The 26445-nt window shown below is 38.2% G+C and overlaps 1 protein-coding gene and 1 long non-coding RNA gene across 4 annotated transcripts in view; one reads left to right on the forward strand and one right to left on the reverse strand.

Annotated features, from left to right (window-relative positions):
- Positions 1-26445, reverse strand: part of schip1 (schwannomin interacting protein 1) — a 391477-nt gene that overhangs the window by 111511 nt on the left and 253521 nt on the right. The gene's annotated exons all lie outside the window — the stretch shown is intronic.
- LOC118566651 lies at positions 7796-11461 on the forward strand. Of its 3 annotated transcripts, XR_004933184.1 has the most exons (6): positions 7796-7889; positions 7967-8127; positions 10129-10262; positions 10362-10496; positions 10596-10733; positions 11339-11461. It is a non-coding gene; the product is annotated as an uncharacterized LOC118566651 (long non-coding RNA). The 3 variants fall into 3 exon arrangements; XR_004933182.1 differs by lacking the exon at positions 7967-8127; XR_004933183.1 differs by lacking the exon at positions 7796-7889 and having other exon boundaries at positions 7910-8127.

Genomic DNA, 26445 nt, shown 5'->3' on the forward strand with positions numbered 1-26445 from the left:
AACAAGCTATATTCCTTAACACCTACGGTGAAGACATTGCTGGTTTTATTTGTTAGCTTTACTGATAAAGAGGTGTAAAAAAGTTTAGCAGTGGCATTACCTGACTTAATAGTTTAGAAAAATTAAACCTTTGATTTGTATAGTTTTGTACTTTCACAAAATAGCTGTTTCAACAAAATCTCCAGTGGAAAAACACCTCTTATCATTATTATTGTTATTATTATTTTAATACAGATAGTCTCATTGAGACACAAGTCCTTCTTTACAAGAGAGACTTGTAAGCACATATCTAAAAAGTAGTAATTGCACACCTCTGGGTCATCCAGAATCCTAGGCCCTCTCTTACACTCTCCTCTCTTGGGTTTCGGGTTTCCCACAGGATTTGGGTCTGATATGGTGATGAAATAAAAGGACAATTGTTTGCACTAAAAATGACAAAAGTCTCACTTTGCATCAGTTGCCTATATGCTAGATGGCAATGTTTGGATCATTCATGTATTGAGGTTGGGGGGCTACACAGGTAGCCTCGTGAGACCATCCTGAGCTCGCGAGCTTTCAAGGTTTCACTCGCAGATCAGTCTGGATACTCTCCGTTAAAAAAAATTTGAAGCCGTTCACCAAACAAACGTCCAATCAGCGTTGGCTTTGAGGCGGGTTGAGGTGTGACGCAACGAGAACCGCGACAGTTCAGTCTAAACAACATGGCGGCTTCAGCCGATGAAACTAGCGTTAGCGTGGCTATCGAGCAAGTTTTATCAGAATTACAGAGTATTTCTTTGCTGAGCTAACGAGCCTTTACCTGCAGCAGCAAGAGTAGCTTGGCTTGTGGTTGTGTTTTCGTCGTCGCTCGTAACAGAGCGACGACGAAACATGTTGACGAGTACGTCATATGCTTCGTTGATCTGATTGGTTTATTTGGCCCGTCTATCACCAACATAGGCCAATCAGCTAACCAGTATTTTCGCCCCTTCCCAAAATTACTTCAACGGAAGGTTTCCAGATGGATATGCGAAGCAAATCTATCTGGCGGCGTCAGGTTACTACACAGGATCCCTCAAAGGGCAGTAAAATGGCCGCCCCAGGTGGCCTTTGGACACCGCAGCACAGGAAAAACATTTCAATTCTGCACCGATAGGCCACAGCCAAGACCTAAACCAGCAACCTTGTAGCTGGAGGTCAACACTGTTTAGACACACACAAACAGAGATGTTGGTGCGATGAAAACAAGCCTTCATGTTCTGTAATGTGGATTATCGCTTTAGAAATAAACATCATTTTCCTCATGTCTTCCATTGATCCTCACAGCTATTGGGTGCTATCTTGTGATTTGTGTCAACTTTTTATGAAACCAACAGATGTGCTTTAATACGAACTTCACTTGTTGATCGGCTGCTTGTACAAAGAGAAGAAAGTCAGCTTGAACTTCTTGCTCTACGTATTTAACAGAATACATATTTTATGGCAGGATCTGACATGCCAAAGAAGACTAAGGCCTTGTCTTGGTTGATCTGATCATGAGTGACAGCCGTGACTACATCCATCAACACCTGTTTCTCCACAGGGGCCTCCAGTGATTGCTTGTGATGAGATATCCATTCCCTGATTTATAGTGCAAAGAAACAAAGATGCTGGCTCCATGAAACCCGGCCACTCAGAAAAACTAAAACAAATAAGACATCAGAGGTACAATATCTGAAATTACAAATATCAGCAATATCACCAATCCTGCTCCAGCAGTTTCTAATTCTGTTTTCTGTTACTTATTCTTTTACTAGTAATTTGTGAGCTCAAAAAAGAGCCTTTGCATGTTTTTTACACATCCATTTTCTCCAAATTATATCTTTTTTTGTTTCTGCTAATCAGACTCTGAACTCAAGTCTTTTTACGCTTTCTTAGTCCGTCCATTGATTTAGCAAAAACAGGAATCAAGGACGTTAACTCTGATTCACTGAGGAGGCGTTGTCTTCAGGGTGATGTGCAGTGTTGTTTTTCAACACACACACACACACACGCACACACACACACACACACACACACACACACACACACACACACACACACACACACACACACACACACACACACGGCATTTGGCATGTTGACGGTTTTAATGTTCGTCTCATCTAACTGGATCAGCTTCCTCCACATGTTTGCTGTGTTCTCCTACATGGCTTACACCAACAGCACATGGCATTTATAATGACTTTCTTTTCTTCTTGACACTCTATCACAAAAGGCTAGATTTGTCTAGTAGTTGTCCTGCTAACGGATTTTCCCTCCTTAGTTCTGGATCTTTGCAGCTCATCCAGAGTTACCATGGGTCTCTTGGCTTGAAAGATGCACTTCTTTTCCACTTCACAATTATATGTCCCTTTGTCTTGGTCTATCAGATAAAATCCCTCTACAACATCATCAAGTTTGTGGCTAAAAGATGATGAACTGTCAACAAAAGAAGTTGATTGGAAATCAGATGCAGCTTTCAAAGCAGCCTTTTTTATTTGTGTGCATCAACTTCACCAGCAGACACATGTGTACCTCAACCAACAGGCCTAATTTTAGACTCTACTTTAGCCACTGCCAGACATCCTCTATTTTGGTCCATAAATCCAACAAATATCTCATCTCTTTCTCCTGTAGTCTCCTTGGCCCTTTGGGAGGACAACAGTCGGCTGGGTTGTCAGGCTGCAGAGCCCTCTGAGATAGCAGGGATGACAAAACATGCTCTCTTGGGGATTGATGGAGGAAAGACTGCATTGACTGAAAAGCAGAGTTGGAAGGAGAGAAAATAAGAGAAGGAGACAGGAAAGTGCAAAGAACGGGACAAGCTAGTTCGTGTTGTGGTTTAACCCCTTCGAGGCAACATTTTGAGCAAGGCAGCTTTCCCTGAAACCTGAATCTCTTATCATTGAAGTAATTTAAAAAAAAAAACAGAGATGTGGTCCACTCTAATATCGCTACCTCAACGCTCTCGATCAGAAACCTGCTAATCAAGAAGCAGAAGTGATGCAAAACACTGAACTTTCCTTCAGGAATGGCTGCTCAACAGCCGGCAAATACACCATTGACTCGTTTCTTAACCAAACGTGCAACAGTAAACAGTGCGTGTGAGTTTATTTGTCTTAGTCCACATTTTTTTTGTATCGTTTGCCTCCAGCCTTGGTGCTGGCCGGCCTCTCTCTGGGGCCCATCTGTGTAACCATAGTGATTGAGCGGTCTCCATCTCTGTGTGTTCATCTCGTCTTCCCACTGGGTTGTGTCTCGCTCCATTTCTGTGTGTTGGTTTATGTAATCATCCTGCAGCCAGAAGCACACAGGTTAGGTGATGCATTCATTTTAAGAGCTCATTAATTTCCCTTAAACTGCCACCATCTAACACCGACTGTCTGGAGGATACTTGAGCCGGTCTGCGCCTGTGTTGCCATGTGTGCGCGTGGCGTGTGGTTATCGGTGGATCTGCCACACCTTCTGTGGACAGAGCTGGGTGACATACACCAGACAGCTGCTTGTTAAATTTGAGCTTGAGCAATGTGCCATGTAAGCAGATGCACACATATAGAGACATGTATTTAAGTTTAGCCCGGAGCTATATTGGTAGACATTAGACCAATAATAGAGTAGTGCCCAGTCAGTCTGAATTTATGTTTTAGTTGACACCCTTTCCTAATCTATTTGTAAAAAAAGTGGAAAAACTATGACATAAAATAAGGGAAATTCAGTATTATCAGAAATGCATAGAATTTTCAAATCTGAGTAAAAAAATACGTACAAAAAATACAAATAAACACAATCTATTCACAGAATGACTGAATGTGAGAGGCGCAGATTAGATGCCAGACACAGAGGTCTAACTTGGGACAGGGGCATGTTCACCTCTTTTAAAGAACAACACAACCAATTTTCCTTAAAATAGGACATGAGCTGTTCAGTTTTTTTTTTAAATCCTTTTTGTTTAATAATGCAACAGATATTTTGAGCTGGTCATAACCCTGGATTTTTTTTATTTCCTTTTTTACCTGTGGCGTGGAAATTTATGCAGACTAGTTACAGTATTGGCAAAATAAGAAAAAAAGACTGTTTGATCATAAATGTTTTGCTACAAAAGATAAACCCAAAGCTTTGAATAATGTTCAAAGAATGCAAACCAAAAGTGACTTTTTTAATACATTTTTTTTACTTCTTGAAAGCTTTTTTTTTTTTACTTGAGTTTGGTTTTTGGAAGAAAAAGCGATTTCTCTTGGCCAGCAGACAGCAGCATTGTTTCTAGGTTGCATTGAGCTTCAGCAGTACTTAGTTTTTCACATAGTAGATCTTTATCTTGAAGGTGTTGAAGTAGTACATTTTCGACGAATCCCCATCCAGCAATGCCCACCACTGACTTGGGTGAAAAATGTAAGCTTTGTTAGATTGTTAAACACGGATAAGACGGGATATTCAGGTAACTAAACTTTAAACCTCAAATAAATATGCGCCAAACCATACATGAGTAAACATTTTCAATTTGTGCAGTACTGCAACAAAGTATTTGATTGGTTTTGGTCACATTTTGTTTCAGATCAAACACATTTTAGAAGAATAGAATACAATACCCTTTATTGTCCCACAGTGGGAAAATTCAGGTGTAGCACCAGCAAAGTGAAAGGCAAATGGAAGCATTCAAATACACGCAAAAAACAAAAAAAGTTAAGAGTATAATTTATAATAACATAAGCAATAACATATATAACAAAATAGGTTTTTGTTATACCACGTTTGTGGTATTATACAGCAATATTTGATAAATTAGATTATGTATTTCTAAGAGGCTTGTTTGTCCCATTAATAGTAAGCCTACGCTTTGGAAAATAAACCCTGCTTTTCATTAAGGCCCATTTCTGCATGAAAGATGTTGCTTTTTTTATTGGTCTGATGCAATATTCTAATCTTAATGCTATGTTTTTATTAGCTGTAGGTAGGGAATAAACATTACAGAAATAAAGGCTTTAAATTATTATCAGTCTGTGTTCATTTAGATATTGTTTTTCCTTTAGTAATTTGAGTTACTGAAATAAAAGAACTTTTCAATAATATTCTAATCTATTAAATATGATGTATATGGTAGCTTGTTATTGTCAATCATCTTCCCAGTTACCCTGTTCCATGTGTGTCAGAAACAGACTTTACACCGCAACAATAATTTGAATTTTTTTCTTTATCATACATATTCATTGTGTTTATGAGACTTGTATATATATACATATCAAACAAAGCTGATAAAACTGTGACTTATGGTATTATACGTATGGTTTTATACGTATACAATATCTTCATAAATAACTGTGTAGGTTAAATAAGGTCATTCCAGTCTTTTTCTCCTCTGAGGCATAGCTACCTCATTAACTGCCGCACAGAAATCTGTGTTAGAGCACAGGCAGGAAGCAGAGTGGCTGTGAAAAACTGTGAAAACTTATGTCAGCGTGTAGTAGTAGATTAGAGAACAAAATAAAGGGTAAAAAAGGGGAAAGGCAAGGGAGCATGTTTAATGAGCAGGTCCATCTCTGCTTGCATCTCTGTCCTGCCGGTTTTCTTGAAGTGTAAAAAAGGAAAACTACCAGTGTAGTGTTGAAATATGTTTTAGAAAGAGAAGTCCACCAGCAGAGCATCTTGAGAGTCCTCGACTATCAAGAATCTGTGTGTGGTGCCATAATCCTTTTCGACTCCGTTTCTTCCCTGTTGTTTGTGTTCTCTAGTTGTGGCTATTTCAGTTAATTTATTTGTTGTTCAGTTTCTTAGTTAATTTTTGTCAATTTGTAGAGTTTGTATTAGACTCTTCCCTGTGTCTCTCTGTTCAGCTGATGTTGATTCCTCTCCATAGCTTTGCTGTTTTCATTCGTATCAGCTGTTCCTCATCTCCACCTGATTGCTCTCACCTGTTTCTGCCATGCCTTCTCCACACTTCCCTCTGTACATAAGCTCCATAGTTTTCACTGCTCATCGCTTGTTTCTTCCGTTGTTCATCCTCCTGGTTTGTGCCAATGTCCTGGTGTGTCCCAGAAAAAAAGTTTCACCACGGTAATATGCAGTGACAATAAAAGATTCTTGATTCTTTGTTGCCTTTTTATATTTTGCATGTACACAAAAATAACTTTGTATGTATAAATAATTAAATGATTATGTTTTCTTTAATTAGACTAAACTAAGCAATTTGATCTCTTCAGTCTGTGTGTAACCTAAAATGTGATTCACTTAGTATATTGAGTTACTGTAATAAATTAACTTTTCAATGATATTCTAATTTATTGAATATGAATGTCAATTACCCTGTGAAACTGCAGTAAATGTTAAAGGAACTATAAGTAATTCTGACACCAGCAGTTTGCCGATCCCAACAATCTAATTTGCCGTTTTTAAACAGTGTGAAACCCTTCTGAAATTTCACTTCCACAGGACAGGTCTATGATGTATTCTGTTCTACTTCTGGTCTGCTTCTCTTATTGGCTTCCATGTTTGCAGGTTGCTGCTCGTTTGCCATAATAAAATACCAAATGCTGCGCTCTGTTTTGGGAACCCTGGGAACTCTTATAGGATTGGTTCAGGAACCAAGAACCAGGAAGTAAACACGGACTACACAGTGAGCTGAAGTAGTTCTGGACTGTACCTCTAGGTTTGAAAGGAGAAAAACATGACTAAGACATTGTTGATGGAGAGGACCGATTGTCTATAGGGAATGTTACTTCCATCCCAGGAGGGAAATGAAAATAATTTTGGTTACGGTACAGTAAATATCTTAGTTATTGCTCCTTTAATGTAAATATTAGAGTGTAATCTAAATAATTCCTGATCTTCATCAGTCAACTACTTAAATTTTAGAAGTGATCCTAACACATCCCTATGCATCAATATACATAGCATTATTTTCGAATACTCTATGCTTATTTCTATCTGCAGGTAGTTAGTGACATGAGTTATAGTGTTGCTACATCCTGTGACAGAATCAACCAAAGTGATCTATAAAAACAAGCAACAATACATGCAACAAAGCTCTTAATGATGTAGTTGCTGAGGATTAGTAAATTAAACAACTATGGAGCCAAAGCAATGCATACAGTACACTGTAAATAATATCCGTAGAATTAACAGTGAATTCCTGTAAAATCATGACATAAAAAAACTGTAGATGCAAAAACAATGAAGCATTGTGTAATTTACAATGATAAACTGTAAAACTCCTAACCAAATACAACTGTTCATTTTACAGTAAGAATATGTTGAATAGATCAGAATTTTTTGTATAATTTGCAAATTAATGTAATTTAAACACAAATAAACTGTAATGCCAAAAAAAACAGTCATACAGTTAAAATTACATCATTTCCCTGTTAAAAAAAAGTCAGTAGCATAGGCTCTTTGGCACATTTCATAAAACGAGTTTTTGCCTCGGCAACTGCCCGAGCCGCATGTCGCTTGGACTGCCGATACCCATCAGCTGCCTCTGGAATCCCACAGGCAGGGAGCACTGAGTCCATTAATGGTACTCATCATAAGGGGTCTTTGGGCTGCGCTTCGTCTGATCCCTAACCTAATTTCGTTTACCATTTCGTAAAACTCTAAACCAAATAAAACTGTTAATGTGTTTAAAAGACAATACTTTTTTTAGAATAAATTAGGAAAGGGAAGCTTTATGTAGGTCTAGTTAACACGGGATGCCTATCCATGATGATATTTGAATGGAAAACGCAGCGGAATCAAACCATGGTGATCCACACTCCAAACCAGTTGGTGGCGGTAATGCACCGTTTCGTTGCGTGCCAACCGCCAGAAAAATTCATAAAGAAGAAGAAGAAGAATCAAACCATGGCCATCTGGTGCTGCTGCTCTACATATATTGGAATTTTTCATGGAACCAACTATTGGTAAGTAAACCATTTTATTTTCTGTTTATTCCTGCTATGTAGAATAGTTTATTTTACAAAAACTTTGTTCTTTGCAGGAGAATATAAAATTATTTTGGTTCAAATGTTAGCTCCGCCCATTCACAGGCTCTAGTTGCGCTTCAGCGTCAACGTCCCACCACAGAGTGGTTACTAGCTAGGTTGGCACACGTGCGTGTTCGGCTCTCTGGCAGTGGCACTTAACAGACACCAAGTTTGAGTAAGTAATGTCTCTGGTTCGAGCATCAGGTTAAGTCAAAAGACAATTTTGTGAAACAAAACGGCGCGTTTTTATTGATTTCACTGGCTGATAGGCGGACAACTGACAACTTCACATTGATACTGGCTGCTAGCAGCTAATAGCTATTTTGCCTGTTTCTAGCTCCCCACGCCATGATTCATTGTCATTTTTGCGGGAGAACATTGCACACGTTAAAGGGTTATGTGTTGCATTGTAGGGTTCATAGAAACGAACCACGCTGCGTGTTCAAGTGTGAGAGTACTGACTGCAGGCAGACATTTTGTACATATGCATCATTTAAGTGTCACTTCTATCGAAAGCACAATGTCCCAGCGCTGTTTGCTAATGCTAACACAGCCATTATATCAAGTTTTATTTGCGCCATGTCACTGTGTTCAGACCGATTTCAGACTGTGCAGGAACTTCTTGTACACTTAAAAAAAAACATTTAGTGGAGGGAAGATCTGTAAAGTGTCCTGTGGCAGGTTGTAAAAGCACATTTACTTTAAAAGTAAATTTGTACAATTGTTTTGTTCTATTTATTTAGTCATTTGGCTCAGGCTTTTATCCAAAGCAACGTGCATACAAATACCTACAGGGCCATTCTCCCCTAGAGCAACATGGGGTTAAGTGCCTTGCTAGGGGCTAGCTCCAACCCCTGACTTCTGTGGCTACTGGAATGATAACCAAGTTCTTTTACCCCATCGCCACCACCATCTTAGTCAAGATACCAGCTCTGTAGCATTGCTAACTGAAATACGATGAATCAAATAACATGTATGAAATAATGTTGACACGTTGTCAAACTAATTGCCTGAGTATTTTTTTTTAGCAAAAACGATTTCATTTCATGGGCAAAATGACATGTTCTGCTCAAAGGACAACTTCGGTCCATTTCAACAAGAGCTCTATTGCTGAAGCTACTCGAGACTTGCCAGTACTGAAGACGCAAAACATTTTGGTCCAACTTGTATAGGTTTATTTGAACAGAGAATTAGCTCTGATAGCTAACCCATGGGGGCAGAACTTTACACTGTGTTTTATCATATCATTTGTTTAAATTTTGTATATGGCTGCTTGCACAAACACACTGTTTTTAACTACTTTTTAAGCATTTCTAGTCATACACATTACAGTGTTGTATTGTGTCGGCTGGTGTTGCATAGCTTTGGCGTTGACATTTGGAGTGTTAAATTCACAATTTAAAGTTATGCCCCCATGGATTAGCTGTCAGTGCTAATTTCTTTGTTCAAGGAAACCTATAGGATTTAGACCAAAATTTCTCACGTCTTCAGTCCTGGCAAGTCTCAAGTAGCATGAGCAATAGAACTCTTGTTGAAATTTACCGAAGTTGTCCTTTAACTTAGGAATCTATACATTATACCAAAGGTGTCTGTCATCAAGAGGAAAAAAAAAAGACGTTGATATGTCAATAGACAGAGTGTAGTGTCTAATGTCTATAGGCCTTAAGGTTCACTCTCCCATAATTCAAAGGAACCAACTTTCTTTTAAAAGTCTGACCATGCTGAGCATAAATCAGAATGTTAACACTGAACATTTTGGGTTGCACTACATGTTTCAGGTAGTCAATGTATTTCCATACATTGAAAATGCAATGGAAACACATTACAGAAACATGACTCTCCATGAGCTAGGGGAAGGTGCAATGCAATTTGCAATGTTTGGAAATACACTGACTACCTGAAACATGTAGAGCAAAATTTTCAATGTAAACATTTTAATTCATGTTAAGCATGATGGGACCTTTAAAAAAATATATATATTTTTTTAAAAGTTGGATTATGTGGGGGGTTCACGGTTGGCCCCTTAGCTCCCCGCCTACCAGTTAAACTTTAATTAATGGAAAACTGTAACCCGTATTCTCACCTTTTTTGTCTTTTCCTTTGTACTGATTTGACTAGTTGAGATGGTTGTATCATTTATAGTAGTATGTGTTTCTTCTCTCTTCTGTTAACCTAGATGTTTCTTCTCTATTAATCCGGAGAAAGGGACAAAAGTGGAACAAACAAAAACAAAACGGCTCCATGTGAATCCAAGAGTCCTTACTTTGATTCAGGACCTCTCAGACCATGAATGGCGGGCTATTTAAAAAGGTATGTGTGCTAGTGCTAATGCTACTGCTGATTATTGACTGACTTTACAAATGAAACTAATGGAGAATATGTGTTTCTGTCTCTTCTCTATTCCATTAGTTGTTCCTTCAAGTGGCCGCGACAGTGAACACCCATGTTTCTCTAGATGTTCTTCTAGAAGCAATGCAGTTGCATCTTAATCAAGCCTTTACCATGATTCACAAGCTCTCCATGAATGGCGAGGTATTTAAAAAGGTATGTGTGCTAGTGCTACTGCTGCCCTTGATTATTGACTGACTTTACTAATGAAACTAATGGAGAATATGTGTTTCTGTCTCTTCTCTATTCCATTAGTTGTTCCTTCAAGTGGCCGTGAACACCCATATGTTTCTCTAGATGTTCTTCTGGAAGCAATGCAGTTGCATGTTAATCTAAGCTTCTGTAACTTGATTCATGACCTTTTCAACCATGAATGGCGAGCTGTTTGAAAAGGTACAGTACAGGCCAAAAGTTTGGACACACCTTCTCAATCAATGTTTCCTTTATTACCATGTCTATTTCCATTGTAGATTCTCGTTGAAGGCATCAAAACTATGAATGAACACGTTGGAATTATGTTCAGTGCATCCAGAGAGTATTCACACCCCTCTCAATGTTTCAGCATTTGTTGCATTGCAGTCATCTCCTTCAGTCAAATAAGGTAATTTTTTTTCTCCCTGATCTAGGATCCGTGCCCCATAATGACAGCAAAATACAGAATTGTAGAAGTTTTTGCAAATCGTTAAAAAACTGAAATATCCACATGGGCATAAGTATTCACACCCTATGTTATAACACTCAATAACACTCTTGCTGTCATTATGGATCACTGAGTCTAGACCAAGGAGAAAAAAATGAACTTATTTGACTGAAGGAGATGCAATGCAACAAATGCTGAAACATTGAGAGGGGTGTGAATACTTTCAGGATGCACTGTACATAATTCCCACGTGTTCAATGTACGTGTGCTAATGCTACTGTTGTCCTTGATTATTGACTGACTTTACTAATGAAACTAATGGAGAATATGTGTTTCTGTCTCTTCTCTATTCCATTAGTTGTTCCTTCAGGTGACCGTGAACACCCATGTTTCTCTAGATGTTCTTCTAGAAGCAATGCAGTTGCATCTTAATCAAGCCTTTACCATGATTCACAAGCTCTCCATGAATGGCGAGCTATTTAAAAAGGTATGTGTGCTAGTGCTACTGTTATCTTTGATTATTGCTGACTTTGCTAATGAAACTAATGGAGATTATTGTGTTTGTTTCTCTTCTCTATTCCCCTAGGTGTTCTTTCAAAGTGATGGAGCCGATGAACACCTATATCACCTTTTTTCGTGGCTCGCTATTAACAAGGTTCACATTTATTCACTCACTCACTACCACACCTCACTCATAATTCCTCTCTCTCACAAACACAAGTGCAACCACACACACACACTTTAATGATCTCTTTGTCATTATTTTTTTCAACAATAAATTTGCATTATTGTGAATTGTATAATGTCTGACGAGTGGTTTGTTACAGCCTGACTTTTCATTTAGAAGTAATTTGAAGCAATGTAGATAGACTGTTATATATATATATATATATATATATATATATATATATATATATATATATATATATATATATATATATATATATATATATATATATATAATTTTTTTTGTTAAAAATACAGTACAAATGTAAACGTCTTTAAAAAAAGAAATCTGTTGTTTTTACGGAAAAAAACTGGCAGCTGTGGTTGCCAGAATAATCCCGTTAAAAATACAATACAAATGTAAACATCTTTAAAAAAGAAATCTGTTGTTTTTACGGAAAAAAACTGGCAGCTGTGGTTGCCAGAATAATCCCGTTAAAAATACAGTACAAATGTAAACATCTTTAAAAAAGAAATCTGTTGTTTTTACGGAAAAAAACTGGCAGCTGTGGTTGCCAGAATAATCCCGTTAAAAATACAGTACAAATGTAAACAACATTACAAAACAACTTGTAAATTTCACATCCTAAAACTGCTTATTGTACATTGAATAACTGCAAAATGTACATTTAGTCATCATTTATTGTACATTAAATCCCAGTAAAATGTACAAGTTGTTCCGTAATGTTGTTAACATTTTTGTAGTATTTTCTACGGGATTATTCTGGCAACCACAGCTGCCAGTTTTTTTCCGTAAAAACAACGGATTTTTTTTTACAGTGTAGTTAATTATACATTTTACATTAAGAGAATAATAGTGTCACATTTACCATGTAATTTAAAGAACGCTTGCCATGAGTATGAATTTGTTCAAGTTTGGACACAGTGCTGTACATTTGGACATAAAAAGGGTAAATATCAGTGCTGTCAGTGAGAACTCCAGTATTTTACAACAAGAAAAGCAGGTTCCTGTTGGGGTCGAGCACAGGTCCTTTATGTGTTAGACCCCATCTGCCTCCACTGCTTACAAACAAGCCTTTGTTTGCTGGCAGTTAAAGCTGACCTTCGTACGTGATCCAAAAGTCAATTGTGAAATGAGTGTAAAAAGTAAAAAAAAAAAAAATAATTAAACACAATGACACACTTTCAAATTGCTCGCTGGATAAAAAAAACGAAAATAAAGCAATAGAGGAAAGGTGCAGGGAAGGGAAAAACAGAAACATAAAACGGCATGTAGCATCCATCCCCCTTTTTATGAAAGTTAACAAAAAGTCACACTTTGCAGGAAGCATAAAAGATGTTGGAAGTCACAGCCTGACAAATCAGTCATGCTTGCACCAAAGGGAGGGGACTTCTGTGGTGAAAGGCCTAAAGAGGTGGCCAGAAAACTGCCTGAGATATCAATCATCTAAGCCCCGTGGGGCACAAGCTACATAAGAGGACACAGGTGGCTAAAAGACGAGGGCTGGAAGGTTTAATACACAAAGCGAACTTGCCAGAATTTGCCTCAAATGTTGGAATGTAAAGGAGTAATCTTCACACAAACAGACACATATAACTGCAATAAACAGACCAGTAATTTTCAGAAAATAAACTCCGAACACACTTAAACACAAACAACTGCAAGCTGGTCTACATAAAAGCAGAGGCAGGCAGCCATATGCTTCAGGGCTATTCTGAGACATTGGACTCCAGGGAAATTAAACAATATCAGTAATCTCTTTTCTTGTTCCCATGAAATTCGTATGACTTGATATAAGAACCTTAATATTGCTGCGCATTCATAACTGTAGGGACAAACAGGCATAAAGAGAGGAGAGCAGGAAAAACGACACCATGCATGGGTGCATGGGTGCCTGTGTGCGGAGAATGCGCACTGCACAAACAGATGGACTTGCGACCGTCTCAGAGAGTGTATGCAGTGATTTCATGGGATATTTACATATTTAAATGAATATTAATATGCATGTCACCGATGTCCAGATCATAAGGCTGAAGGAGGGTGTCGGCTTCAAGCCCACGAGCAGAGCATCTGTTTGAGAAGTTGAAGGTGTGGTACTCGAGTCCCAGTAGCTCTGTTATTTACAGTGCCTTGCAAACGTAATGACACTTATTGACATTTTCCACATATTGTCACGTCACAATGACAAACTTCAAAGTATTTTATTGGGATTTGGGATTTTATACCAATATAAAGTAGTCCATAGCGGCAAAGTGGCAGGAAAATGGTACATGTTTTTTTTTAACCTTTTTTTTCTTTTTCAAATAAAACTGTGAATAAAAGTGTGACTTCTCACAGTGTTCCCCAACGCTACCCTAAAGATCCTAAATAAAACTCTAATAACCCAGCTTAAAACATTTTATGCAGCACTGTTTATCCATAATATGTTGAAGTGTAGATGTTTTTCCTGACTTTAAAGCCTAAAAAAACAGAAATAAAATCCTAGTTACTTAAACAATGAAATAAACACATTTTACATAATAAGTGCTTATAATACCTCCAAAATAAATAATGCCTTGTGACGTCCGGTTTAAAGCTTGCTGTGTGGGGTGCACAGAAGACGTATAAAAGAAAGTGGTCAGATGAGTCCAAAAGTAAATGTTTTGGACTGCATGCAAGAAAACTGCAGATCATCCTGAACCCTGAATCATCTTCATGGTAGAACATTGTGGTGGCTGAATCTTGCTGTGGTAATGCCTTTCAGGAGGCACTGGGAAGGGGTTCTGAGTTGGATTTATCTAAATTCAATTATGATCCTGTGACAAGAACTAAAATCTTTGTTCATAAATGCTCTTTTGACCGATCTTGAGCCTGAACAAAAAAAGAAAATGGCTGGTCGAGAAATACCCCCAAAAACCTGCAGCAAAAATATGGTTCTACAAAGTATTGACGAGTGAATACATATACACTCCACATGTTTTAGATTAAATGAAAAAAAAATCTAATCTTTTCCTACTTCATAATCATGCATTAGTTTGTGTATCACATAAAAATCTCATTAAAATACATTAACGTATATGATTTGCGCAGAATTACAAAGAAAAGCCGGAGATTAATAACACAAGCTGCACAATAGACACAATGTCTGCTTTTAGGTGAACTGATTAAAATTATTTTACAAAGTATCACTCCATTAATTTTTTTTTCTCTTTTTAATGAAATGGAAATTTATTGAATAGGAAATGGAAATAGGACATGGATGAAAGGATGTAAGGTATTATAGCTCAGCAAAGGGCTGACATTATAGTTCCCTGCCCTCTACCTGCACAAGGATTAGTAAGGCGTGGAGAACTCTACATTTGCATTGTCGCTTAATAACGCAACAGTCATATAGTGAGGCATTTAGGAGCACTGAATACCAATAAGTAACTACATACCACATTCAGCAGACTGGTAAATGAAGGCCATGCATCAACATGACAGAGTGTAATTTATCTGTTAGCTGACTGGTGCAATGCATCTTGGCACAGACGCACAGTGAGACAGGTCTCTGTAAGCCGTTTGAAATAATGAGTGACATATATGCAGTTGAGCAATGTAAAAATTAGGCAATTTTCTGTCACTAGTGGCCTTTATTTGGCAGTTAGTTCAAAGGAAATGGGGATTGAGAGAGAGGGGAGAGACATTTAGGTCTACGGGCTGGGACTGGAACCTAGGATTGTCACTTGGAGGTGACTCGCACTTCAGCTACCTGCAGTTGGAGCGCTGCTGTTTTTAAGGACATGGAGGCCCATCCACCTAGGCGCATTCTCAGTCAGATGAAAATCAGTGACACACCTTTCACTGCCGTGGGTCGTTAGAAGCTATCGCTTGGTGTGAGTGGAGTACTTGGTCGCCTGAATAATGATGAAACTCTTAATGTAATCTAAAGACAGAAACTGTCTCGCCATGATTGACAAAGACTCCTGGATAGGTGTCAAAACGTTTTCAGAAAGAACTGAGTGAAAGTCCGGTTGTCTCCGATTTAAACCTGTTTGCTGTTGCGATGACCCGGATAACTGAGAATTTGCACAGGATAGTTTTCATATAGTTTAAATAAGGTGAATTGGCTGAATTTATTTGCCGCTTTTCTAGTCTTGGGGAAGATTCAAATCGTTTTACACTATAGCCAGATTCACCCAATCACACTCACATATCAATAGACATCTTGAAGTTAAGTGCCTTGCCCCCGGGCACATTGATAGGTGGCAGGGAAATCTGAAATCAAACCAAAATCTTTCCACTGCAAAACGACTACTCTACCCACTGAGTCACTGTTGCTCAAATATAATCCCTAATTCAAAGACTACGTTGGTGGCTTTTATTTGTTTGGCTCTATTGAAACTCTTCCACGGTCAATCTCCTTCCCGACACAGTTAAGTGGGGGTAATCAAAATCGCCCCATTTATTGAATATCTGTAGCTATTTTTTCTAACAATGCCAAAGACTTTATGGACAAAATGTGAAAAAAAATATTCTGAGTGACAGGAGAGAATAATTAAAATTGGATTAAAAAAACAAAATTCCACCTGGGAGGGACATCTTAAAGCCCCTCTGTGGTTTCTGTCGCTGTGAAATACGTGAACATAATGCAGATCTTGTCCAACCTGCAGCTGGAAAAAATTGCCGCTCTGTGCTCATCCACGAGGCTTACAGAGAACACATTGGATTCACAGTTTCAAAGCAAAAGGAGAGACGATGAAGAAATGAGCTGAAACCGATACCTTGAAGTTTATAATTTGTTTCCCATACAGGTTTTTACCTCTTCTTGCTTTAAGTTTTGTGGCAAAGCGTCCACCCAAGAATTGTAATTTTTTTTTTCTTTTTTGCAGAACCAGTTGAGGTGGCCTGTGTGTCTGGAGAGGATGCCTCCTGGACGCCTCCCTGGTGAGGTGTTCTGGGCACGTCCCACTGGGAGGAGACCCAGAAGAGGACCCAGGACACGCTGGAGGGGCTATGTTTCTCGGCTGGCCTGGGAACACCTTGGGGATCCCCTGGAGGAGCTGCACTGCAAAAAGCGACCTAAAAATAAGTAAAATATTCTTAAAATGTGGTTTTTTCTCCTTAATTTGAGCAGGTAAATGATATTATCTGCCAATGGAATGAGTATCTTGACCCCTAAAATAAGACAATTAGACATCCTGCACTTGAAATAAGATGATGGAGATGAGTTGTTCCTATTTTAAGTGCAAAAATCTTATTCCATTGGCAAATCATCTTATTTACCTGCTCAAATCAAGGACAGATACACTCATTTTAAGAAAATTTTGCTTATTTTTAGTTGTGTTTTTGCAGTGTGAACCAAATGGCTGGGGAGAGGGACGTCTGGGCCTCCATACTAAGGCTGCTACCCCCGCGACCCGACCCCAGATAAGTGGAAGAAGATGGAAGGATGGATATTTTTGCAGACTAAGATATAAACTGTAAACTACTTAAGCCATAAATTAATTCTACCATTACATTAACACTCCTTTTCACCCTATGTCTGTTTCCAATTGATACATCCATCCATCCATTTTCCAACACGCTGGTGCCTATCTCCAGCTGTCAATGGGCGAGAGGCGCGGTACACCCTGGACAGGTCGCCAGTCTAATCCAATTGGTACAATTGCATTAAAATAACAATATTAATTGTGAAAAAAGGTCACATTTCTTCATGTTTATTCAAGGAACTGTGGAGAAATATTTCTTATTTGCCACAAACTTATTCCTCATCATTGTCTGATAATACAAACATTTCTCTGGTACATTTGAGCTGAAAAGGCTTGCTGTTGTTTTCTTCTCAGCTTGTTGTGGGCTTGATGTCTGAACAATGGGCTCCATTTTTGTCACAAGAACATTGCTCAAGCTGATGGCTTTTTTTTATTCTTGTACAGCATACCTTTGGCCTACATTTTAGAGGGGAATTGTGTTTTGTTGTAAACTTCCTTCAGAATTTGTTGGAAAAAAAAACCCAACACTTTAAAAGCAGTTTTGTGGTTTGGGCTGCAGGCCATACTTAAACAGTAGGGAACCCTTTTTTCCCCATTGACTTTTTAGTAGGCTGATCTAGCATAAAAAAGGGAACAAACATTTATTCATAATACTGTGGTAAAGGCAAAGAAAATTGCATGAAAATGCATTTGATCAAATTTGCTTCCTACTTTGGTGATGATTCACAGTTTATGTGGTTGAAATCACAAAACCGCTGGCAAAAAAAAAAAAAAAAAAGATTTGGTATTCATTTATTCTTATAGCAGCAGAAAATAACGATCTATCGGGCTGCCCTTACCTCACTTCCATCAATCTAACACCATACTTTTGGGGAAAGTAGAATAATCTGTATAAAAACAAACAAAAAGCAATTGATAAAAACAAAAATAGGCTCTTGGACGCGCTGGTGGTGCAGCAGGTAGCACGACCCATGTACAGAGGCCTTAGTCCTCGACGCGGTCGACCCGGGTCTGCATGTCCCCCCCCCCCCCCCCCCTTCCACCCCCCTTCCTGTCAGCCTACTGTGTTAAAAAGTGAGCCACTAGAGCTGCGAAAAATCTCCAAAAAATAGTCTCTAAACCAGATTTATTAGTGAATAAAGACAAAAGGTTTAAATAAGAAACTAAAACAACAGAATAAAACCACAACCGCTTTGGGAGGAAGCAGGGCTGAGTTGATGACCTCAGAGGGGAACAGAGGGGGCTTAAAGAGGCACTTATCTTTGCAGCCAGATCAGAACTGTTTCATCTGAAAAGACATATTCAGAAGCAATGGTCAGTTTTTTTCCTTCAAAATGTGATTGTTGTCGTTGAGAACAAAACAAACAATACATAAACCTTTAGTTACCAGTAACAAACTCCAAACGGTAGTAATAATTCCTTTTAGCAGTGAGGAGATAATACAAAAGTGTCACCTCTACTATGGTGACTCACGCTGAAGTCAAATGTTGGCTTGTGCTCCTCAGTGTTTGAAAGGATAGCTGCTAAACACGACATATCCACGGGAATCTTTTATAAAGCTACTTAGGATTTGGTAGCCCATGTTTAGGAAATTTGCCCCAGGGATACTCCTGGTAGTGTGACACAGGCCTGAAAGGTTGAGATACCATGTTTCAGCACTGCTCAAGCATCGCAATATTTGGCTTTAAGCAAACATTGACACCATAAACCAGATTTCCCCAGTATGAGACACTGTAGTAGCAGCAGGTCCCTCATCATGTCTACATAATAGATGTTAGCACTGAATATGTAGGATAGGATATATATATATATATATATATATATATATATATATAGAGAGAGAGAGAGAGAGAGAGAGATAGGATGGTGTGAGTGAAGAAAGGGATGGTGAAGGTTTGTTAATTGAAAAAAAATCTGCTCTCAATTAAAGAAAGAAGGTCGGTGATTTTCGCTCCACCAGCACTTTATTCATTTTTGCAAGAATGAAAACAGAAGAACAAAATGTCAAAAGGCATCTGTTCTGCCCCTGCGCCTGTTCTGCTCTGACTACAAAAGAAAGGCTCTAGTTTATATTGCCAATCTTCAGTCACAACAATGAAACAAGGAAAGCAAGAGGCCTGGAAATCTTCAGTTTGGTCCTCATGAATAGGCCTTTGAGACACTCCCACAAGGTTGACACTAGAGATTTAACCCTTGGACCTATGAACCTATGAACTTCAGGGAGGACTTCATCCCTATCTGTATCTGGCAGATTATAATCTCTACTGAAAGCCTCCCAGGTTTAACAGGTACACAAAAAACGAGCCACTATCATTAATCTGACCTTTCAGGAAAGCAGAGGATGGGCTATTTAAATTTATACAGAATATCAAACAAAGATATTCATTTCAAATTTTCCAATCAGGTTGTTCTGAAGGTAGTAATTAGGGGAGACAAGGAACAGTTTAGATTTTTTTGTTATTACAGAGGTTAAGTGCATCCATGGGAATGCCCCTCACAGGTTTGCAGTCCTTACAAACTTTGACACTTTTTCAAATCGATCCCATCCACCCGGGAAAAAAGTTCTGCACTCCCATCACCCATGGAACACTCTCCCTGTCAGTCTGAGGGAATCACAACCTATGGGGACTTTTCAAGGTTGGCTAAAAGTAGGACTGGACGATGTCACTTATATCACAATATATTTCTTACTTTTGGTCGATACAATATAATTATAATATAGATATAAACAAAATAAAAGCCTCAAAAACATTGACAAGTATGCCCATAACAGGTGCCTGTACCTGTACAATTATTTTGCCATGTTTATAAAACTATATCACATTTTAGAAATACTTGCTGTAAAAAACAAAACTACATAAAACCCGGAACGTCAGTCAGTTTCAAATGCTGTAATCATAGACTGTAATGTATGTTGAAATACTGGAAGTGTCATATCACCGTTATTGAAACAAGTTATATTGCGATATATATTGATATTGAACTATTCTCCACCTCTACCTAAAAGCATTTCTTTAAATTGAATTCTTCTCATTCACTTTGCAATTGCTTACTATTTCAGTTTTTATGCCACAATTCTGAGGCTTTTAGAACTGTGGGATACATTATTAATATCAAACCTGAATAAAATGGCTTTGGTCAACAATCATTCAAGAGTTGCGCAAAAATATCAATTGCATTCCTCACCGTAATATCGACGTGTGCAATGTTGCAAACACAAATGACTCTCTGGATGTGATATTTGGTAGTCTTTATATTTCACCTCCAGATGTTTAAACTTTTCATCCCAATCATAAATCTGGCCACAGGGTGAACATTCACCATCCTTTATGCTCACATCTTGCGCAGATCTTAGTAACCAAGATAATAAAGCTGAGGGAGAGCAGTAGTGACATTGTGATAATGGAAAAGAAACGGTGTGGAGAGGAGAATGTGGGCTGCATCACATGTAGACATAAATTGCGATGATGATGATGATGATGATTATGATTACATAATCAATATCGTCATCTGAATTAAAAATTTAAAACCTGACCTTTTGTTGCAAGGCAACAGCACGAACACGTGTGCCAGAGAAGACAAAACAACACTCATAATTGGTTTTCCAGAGAAATCTAATACCAAACCCTTAGTTTAAGCTGTAATATGCTTCAGTGGGTTTCATTTATTTATAACCATAACACTGAAAGAAAAAGTTGGCTCCTTCCCTTGATCATCATTGCATAATTCACACAGTAGAAAGGGTTGGATCACAGGCGGACTTAAATTAACTAACTGATTCAGCTGGAAACAGAGAACATGTGTTATTTTTATGGCATAACATATTTATGATTAATCTTTCATCATAGTTAAGTTAAAGGAAAATAACACAGCTGACAGATGCACAGCTTCACATTCCGACTAAAACATACTGTGTGAAGAACGTGAAGTGACTGATCTGTCAAATATTTAAACTTCAAGCTGACTATTAAATCAGTCTTAATAGCTGATACTTCTAAATAATGCATCAACACTCCAAATGGGCTGTTTTGTATGCTCAGCGCACAAAGCTGAGTCGCTGGTTTAATCTTCGAAAACTAGAAATGTCGCTAATGTGCTCCAGACAATCAGGACAAGACAAGAGGGATGTCAAAGTGGTGCAGAGAGACAGAGAGAGGGATGATGATGAGTGCCTCAGCTTTGTTAATAGTTCTCCCCTGGTTGGTCATCTCTCCTCCATGCCGAGCTTCCATGATTTATAGCTTATTGGGCCGGGCCAACGGAGGTACTCGGTCCCTCATATACGGCCGAGGAAGAGGGAAAAGCTTAAAGGTTGTTCACAGAACCCGTTAAAGCAAAAAGAGGACACAGAGAAGGGCAGCTGGAAAGGAAAGGAAAATGAATACAGAGATCACAACTTTGGTGCTGGGAAACAGACTAAACAAAGAAAAGAAATGACAAGGAGTGAGAACTTTAGAGAGGCAGAACAGGAGGATGGGAGAGCTTATCTTTGATCTGGTCCCCAAAGCATTTGTTTTCACCCTGGAGATTACACATGGTCCCGGTCTACATAGTACTCGCATCCATAGCCCATTTTAGTTCTATGCTGACACACATTACGTATGTAAATGCAGCAGGACATCTACCAGCTGTGAGACACAAAGCAGGGATGGCTTTGGTCAAGATGTCTTCAGTGGTTTAATCAGCTCAGCTTGCTGCATTTCTTTTTTCATATTTCTGTATTTCCAAGAGAGCTTAGAATTTATCAGTCTGGTTGTGGTTCAGCTTGCACCTAATGTGATAGCACTTCAGGCAGAATGACAGTAATAGCTTGGATTAACAATAGCTAAACGGTTCTCTACGTCAGGTCGATGGGCTCCTTTGCATATCACCACGTGTCTCATCGTTTTCCCTTCAGAAACAGATGAGACATTTTGAACTACAGGAGACAGTGTCAGGGTCAACGTTGGCAATAAAAGACGTAGTTTTGAGCAATTTATATATTTTTGGAATGCTTTATGGTTCAACAAAGCAAAAAAATGTTTTATTACAGAATAATAATAGAATAAAATAATTCTATAAACATCTTAAAAGACATCTGAGTTTTTCTGGTGCAACTATTTGGATTAACTTGATCTGAAGTCTGACCAGTTTGGTGGGAGAGGGCACTTGTCAATTTTCCCCATCAAGATTTCCTACAATTCAATGACACGGAGGCATCTCATACCAGGTCTGTCAAGCAATAATTTAAATACATTTACTATAAAGCTGTGAATCGTTAAAGAAAATGTGGTTACTATGTTTCAAATAAATTATATCTACAATCAGGAGCTCAATTATATACTATTTGGTTAATCTGGGGTATTTTACATAGGTATTTCAATGACCTAATTTGGGATCAGAACCACAATCATTAAAAATATGGACTAATATAAATTGTTAAGAAAATGTTCAATAAGATGAAAACACAGAAGCTATTTTAGATTTACTGAGATTATGTATGGCCAGAAATAGTACTGCTTTAAAGGCTGTGATTTAAAGCAGCTGCAAATAAACCTAGTTACACAAAAAAAAAATTGAAACGTGTTTTGTTTGTTTTTGTGTGAAAAGTGTTCCTGTAAACCTTTCTTCTGCAGTTTAGAAGTATTATTTTCTCTACAGCAACACTCTGTGTTTAGCAGAGGGACTGCAAAGAATGGGATTTAGAGACGTTAACAATAGGTCAATCATAACGATGAAGCATCTCCTTGCAACTTGAGTTGCCATTAAACCGTTTTATCTTTAGTTGAATAAATACCTAAAACTTTCTTCACTGGCAGAGCTTCTAGAAAAATTAGGAAATCCACATCTTCCCAAACTAAACCCTGAAAGAAAAGAACCTTTTAACAATGAAAACACAAATGCAATAGAGGAAGAAGGACAAACAAAAGCAATGCTTATCGGATATTAGCGGGAGCCTATGGTACACGCAATGTAACATCTGTATCTCTGTGCTTCAACCACACGCGGTGGGTCTACAGATGGGTGAAGAGGAAAAGGGATGCTAACGTTTTAGTAATGCTCTTACGTAACAAAAAGAAACTTGGTGTGTTGGTTAGAGAACAGCCAAAGACAGAAGACCTCTGGATATTCCAGAGGTTCTGTTCACAGCGATTTTACTACCTTCTGTACTACAAATGGATCAGCTCTTCAGATGGAAAATTTGTAGCCTGCTGCTTCCTCTGCTCACATCGGATAAAGCCGATTGAATGGTAGGCTGCTTATGTTGGTTCGCTAATTTTACTGTACCTTCCATTTTTTTTGTTCATTCATCTATGTATTAATCTATTACCGAGATCACTGTTAATGATGCAATGAAAAAAACTGATATTTGTAGCACATTTAAATTACTTAAGTAAAGTCCAGAATTTGTTAGTTCCTCATTTGTAAGAAAGTCACATTCACTACAAACTCAAACTGTCATACATTTCTAGGAACATGTTAGTTCAAACCCACTTTGAGGATGTTTTATACATGGTTTGATAAAGTGTTGAATTAGTATAATTTTGTATTATGTGTTCATATTCTACTGTAAGGCGACACTATTATTTGACTCCTATTAAATGATATCAATCGGCATCTGGGGCTATACGTACGTTTCAAATGCATTACAGGTCATCTTGTCAACAGACCTGCGCAAGTTGTCAGTTCGCAACAGCAAATAGGTTTAAATCGGAGGCAAGCGGACTTTTGCTCTGTTTTTCTGAAAACATTTCGACACCTATCCGAGCCAAAAGAATTGACAAAGGCTCCAGGATAAGTGTGAAAACTTTCTCACAGCAAACTTTTGCTTGTCAATAAAGTGATCAAAACGGCTACCTAGAGAAATACGGTGTAATATAAAGTCTGAAAAAAATCATTTACAGTTCATTTACATTATATAATAGGTATCAGTATTCTTATCATTATTTATGTTTATAATACGTCAAAAAGACCTAACTACTTTGTGAAAGGGTGAAATGCTATAGTTCGTTCACAGGTACCAAAATGGAAGTAGGATGAGTTGATCAAATGTGAACTCTATTTTTCTATAAAGTTTAAAGGAAATCAGCCTGATGACAAAAATCGTCTCCCCTATCCCAGTCCCCCCCCCCCCCCCCCGAAATATCTCATCCTTTTTTCTTTGTATTCAACTTACTAGGAGTGACATCTGAGCTACAGTCAGCCCAGTAATTACAAGAGCAATTTAAACTGTCATGGTTTCTGCCACAGCTGTCTTTGGTCCTCCCTTTCTCTTTTAAGTAACGCAGGCCTAGTTTACCTCAGTTTTTGCCGTTTGTTCTAGAAAAAGAAACACTCCTCCACCATGATTTGCAGGGACAATGCAACAATTTTACTATGTTACGCTTTAATTTTTCCATAACATTCAACGGTTGCTGGTTGGCTCAAACATTCAGAGAAGACGGCTGCTTGTTTTAGCCTTCATTACCGATACATTTCAGTTCACTTTTGCTTATTTCAGGGAAACAATCAGCTGAGGCCCCCCGTTTCTTCTCTATCGCATGCAACAGCGGTTCACAGGCAGTCCATCAGGCAAGCCGCGTGAAGAGCCTCACATTGACTCGCTGGCTTCCATATAATTGTAAATACAGTGAAAGGTGTGGTACAAGAGCATGTTCAGATGAGCGAGTTCATATGGGACACTTTTTTACATGACAATTTGGTGGTTAGCACATAAAAGAGCTGCAATGTTTCCTCTCCTAAAAGGGGAGTGACTGTTGTGTGCCAGCATTTGGGTTCAAAAGACTATTCTACACATACACTATATATATGGGTTGTTGTGGGTACCATAAAAAGGAACTCATATATACCTTTCAACTCACTTTAAACATAACTATAATACCATCTTGGTCACTATAAGCGCAATATAAATGTTTCTACACAAAATAATTGTGTCCCTTTCAATCAAATCCCAATCCTATATTTTTAATCTTGATTATTATTATTAAAAACAATGACAGGAGCTTTATTGGGAACATTGCAATTTAAAATACAGTTTGTGTGGGCAATGAGAACCAGAAGAGAATTACTATAAATAAGCTCCCGAAGGCCATGCAGCAAATGCTGCATGATGATAATCAATATGCTAAATGGCACATTACGTCCACCTATATTTACTTTAACTTAATTCTATAAAAGATGATGAAGGAACTACAACTAGACCGGGGCAGGACGGTAAATTGTGTTTCAGTTTTTAGACGGTGAGCTATGAACATACATTTATGCAGTTCCCCGCTGTCTGAACTGACCCAAGAACAAGTTCTCAACTTGGACAACAATGGCAGTAATCTATCTAAATGCCCGAGCTAAATAAAATCAGGACTTGTTTTCCAAACTATAGATGGTTAAAATGAAGAATTGTTAGGGGCGGACAAAATAAGATTTTATTTTCTTTCTGCTCCCTTTTGCTCCTGGGAATGTATGACAGAAAGTGACTGTTTTAGTAATTTTTTTTTGCCATGGAGCAATAAATAATCTCCATCTGAATCTGTATTATTATGATTATTTAAAACAAAGACAGTTTCATTTTATAAGAAAAGGAACCGCTGGCAAAGAGTAATGGAAATACGATTAAGGTTCATCTATGTTGCCTTCAGCAGTAATTATTTTGACTTTGGTTCTCTAGTCTCTGCCATTAAGCTGAGATTTATTTGGCAAAATTTAATTTCTGCAATGCCTATATCATTCATTCGCTCACTCACAGGCAAACTTCTATTATGCAGAGGCTCTCAGCCTTTCCACCATTAAAATGTTTTTTTAAAAAATCAACTATAAAACATTACTCCTTGTATCTCTTTTTTAAGTACAAGAGGATCCAAAAGAGGAGTTGCATCATTTTTAAAGCCCATATAGTAAACAAATGGGGATGGTGTCGAAGAAACATACATTCCAGGAGCCGAAATGTTTGGATTTAAAAGCTGCTGTTCTCTTTACAACATCACGGGAATGTCGACCATGCCTTACCCATTTGTCTCGAGCATGTCTAAAGTAGTCTTGCCAGCTGTATTTCTTTACACACCAGGGCTGATTGGTTTTCACCAAAAGTACAGAAGGAATGAACTGCTCCAATAAACTGGAGAGATGTGGGCGGCAAGTCAGAAGTGAGGAAGCTTCAGCGTCAAGCTTCACAGTTTATCTGATTTGAGAGTACGGGAAAAAAAACAGCATAGTAGTAAAACAAGAACGTGCAGATAACTAGATGCCACGTTTGCATCTACAGAGCTGGTAATACACACATTTGTCATATTTGTTCCTAATGATGCACTGGGACTTAACATTTTCCACGAATGGATTCATAATACCATTGCC

Source organism: Fundulus heteroclitus, chromosome 18 (assembly GCF_011125445.2).
Source record: "Fundulus heteroclitus isolate FHET01 chromosome 18, MU-UCD_Fhet_4.1, whole genome shotgun sequence".
Taxonomy (NCBI): domain Eukaryota; kingdom Metazoa; phylum Chordata; class Actinopteri; order Cyprinodontiformes; family Fundulidae; genus Fundulus; species Fundulus heteroclitus.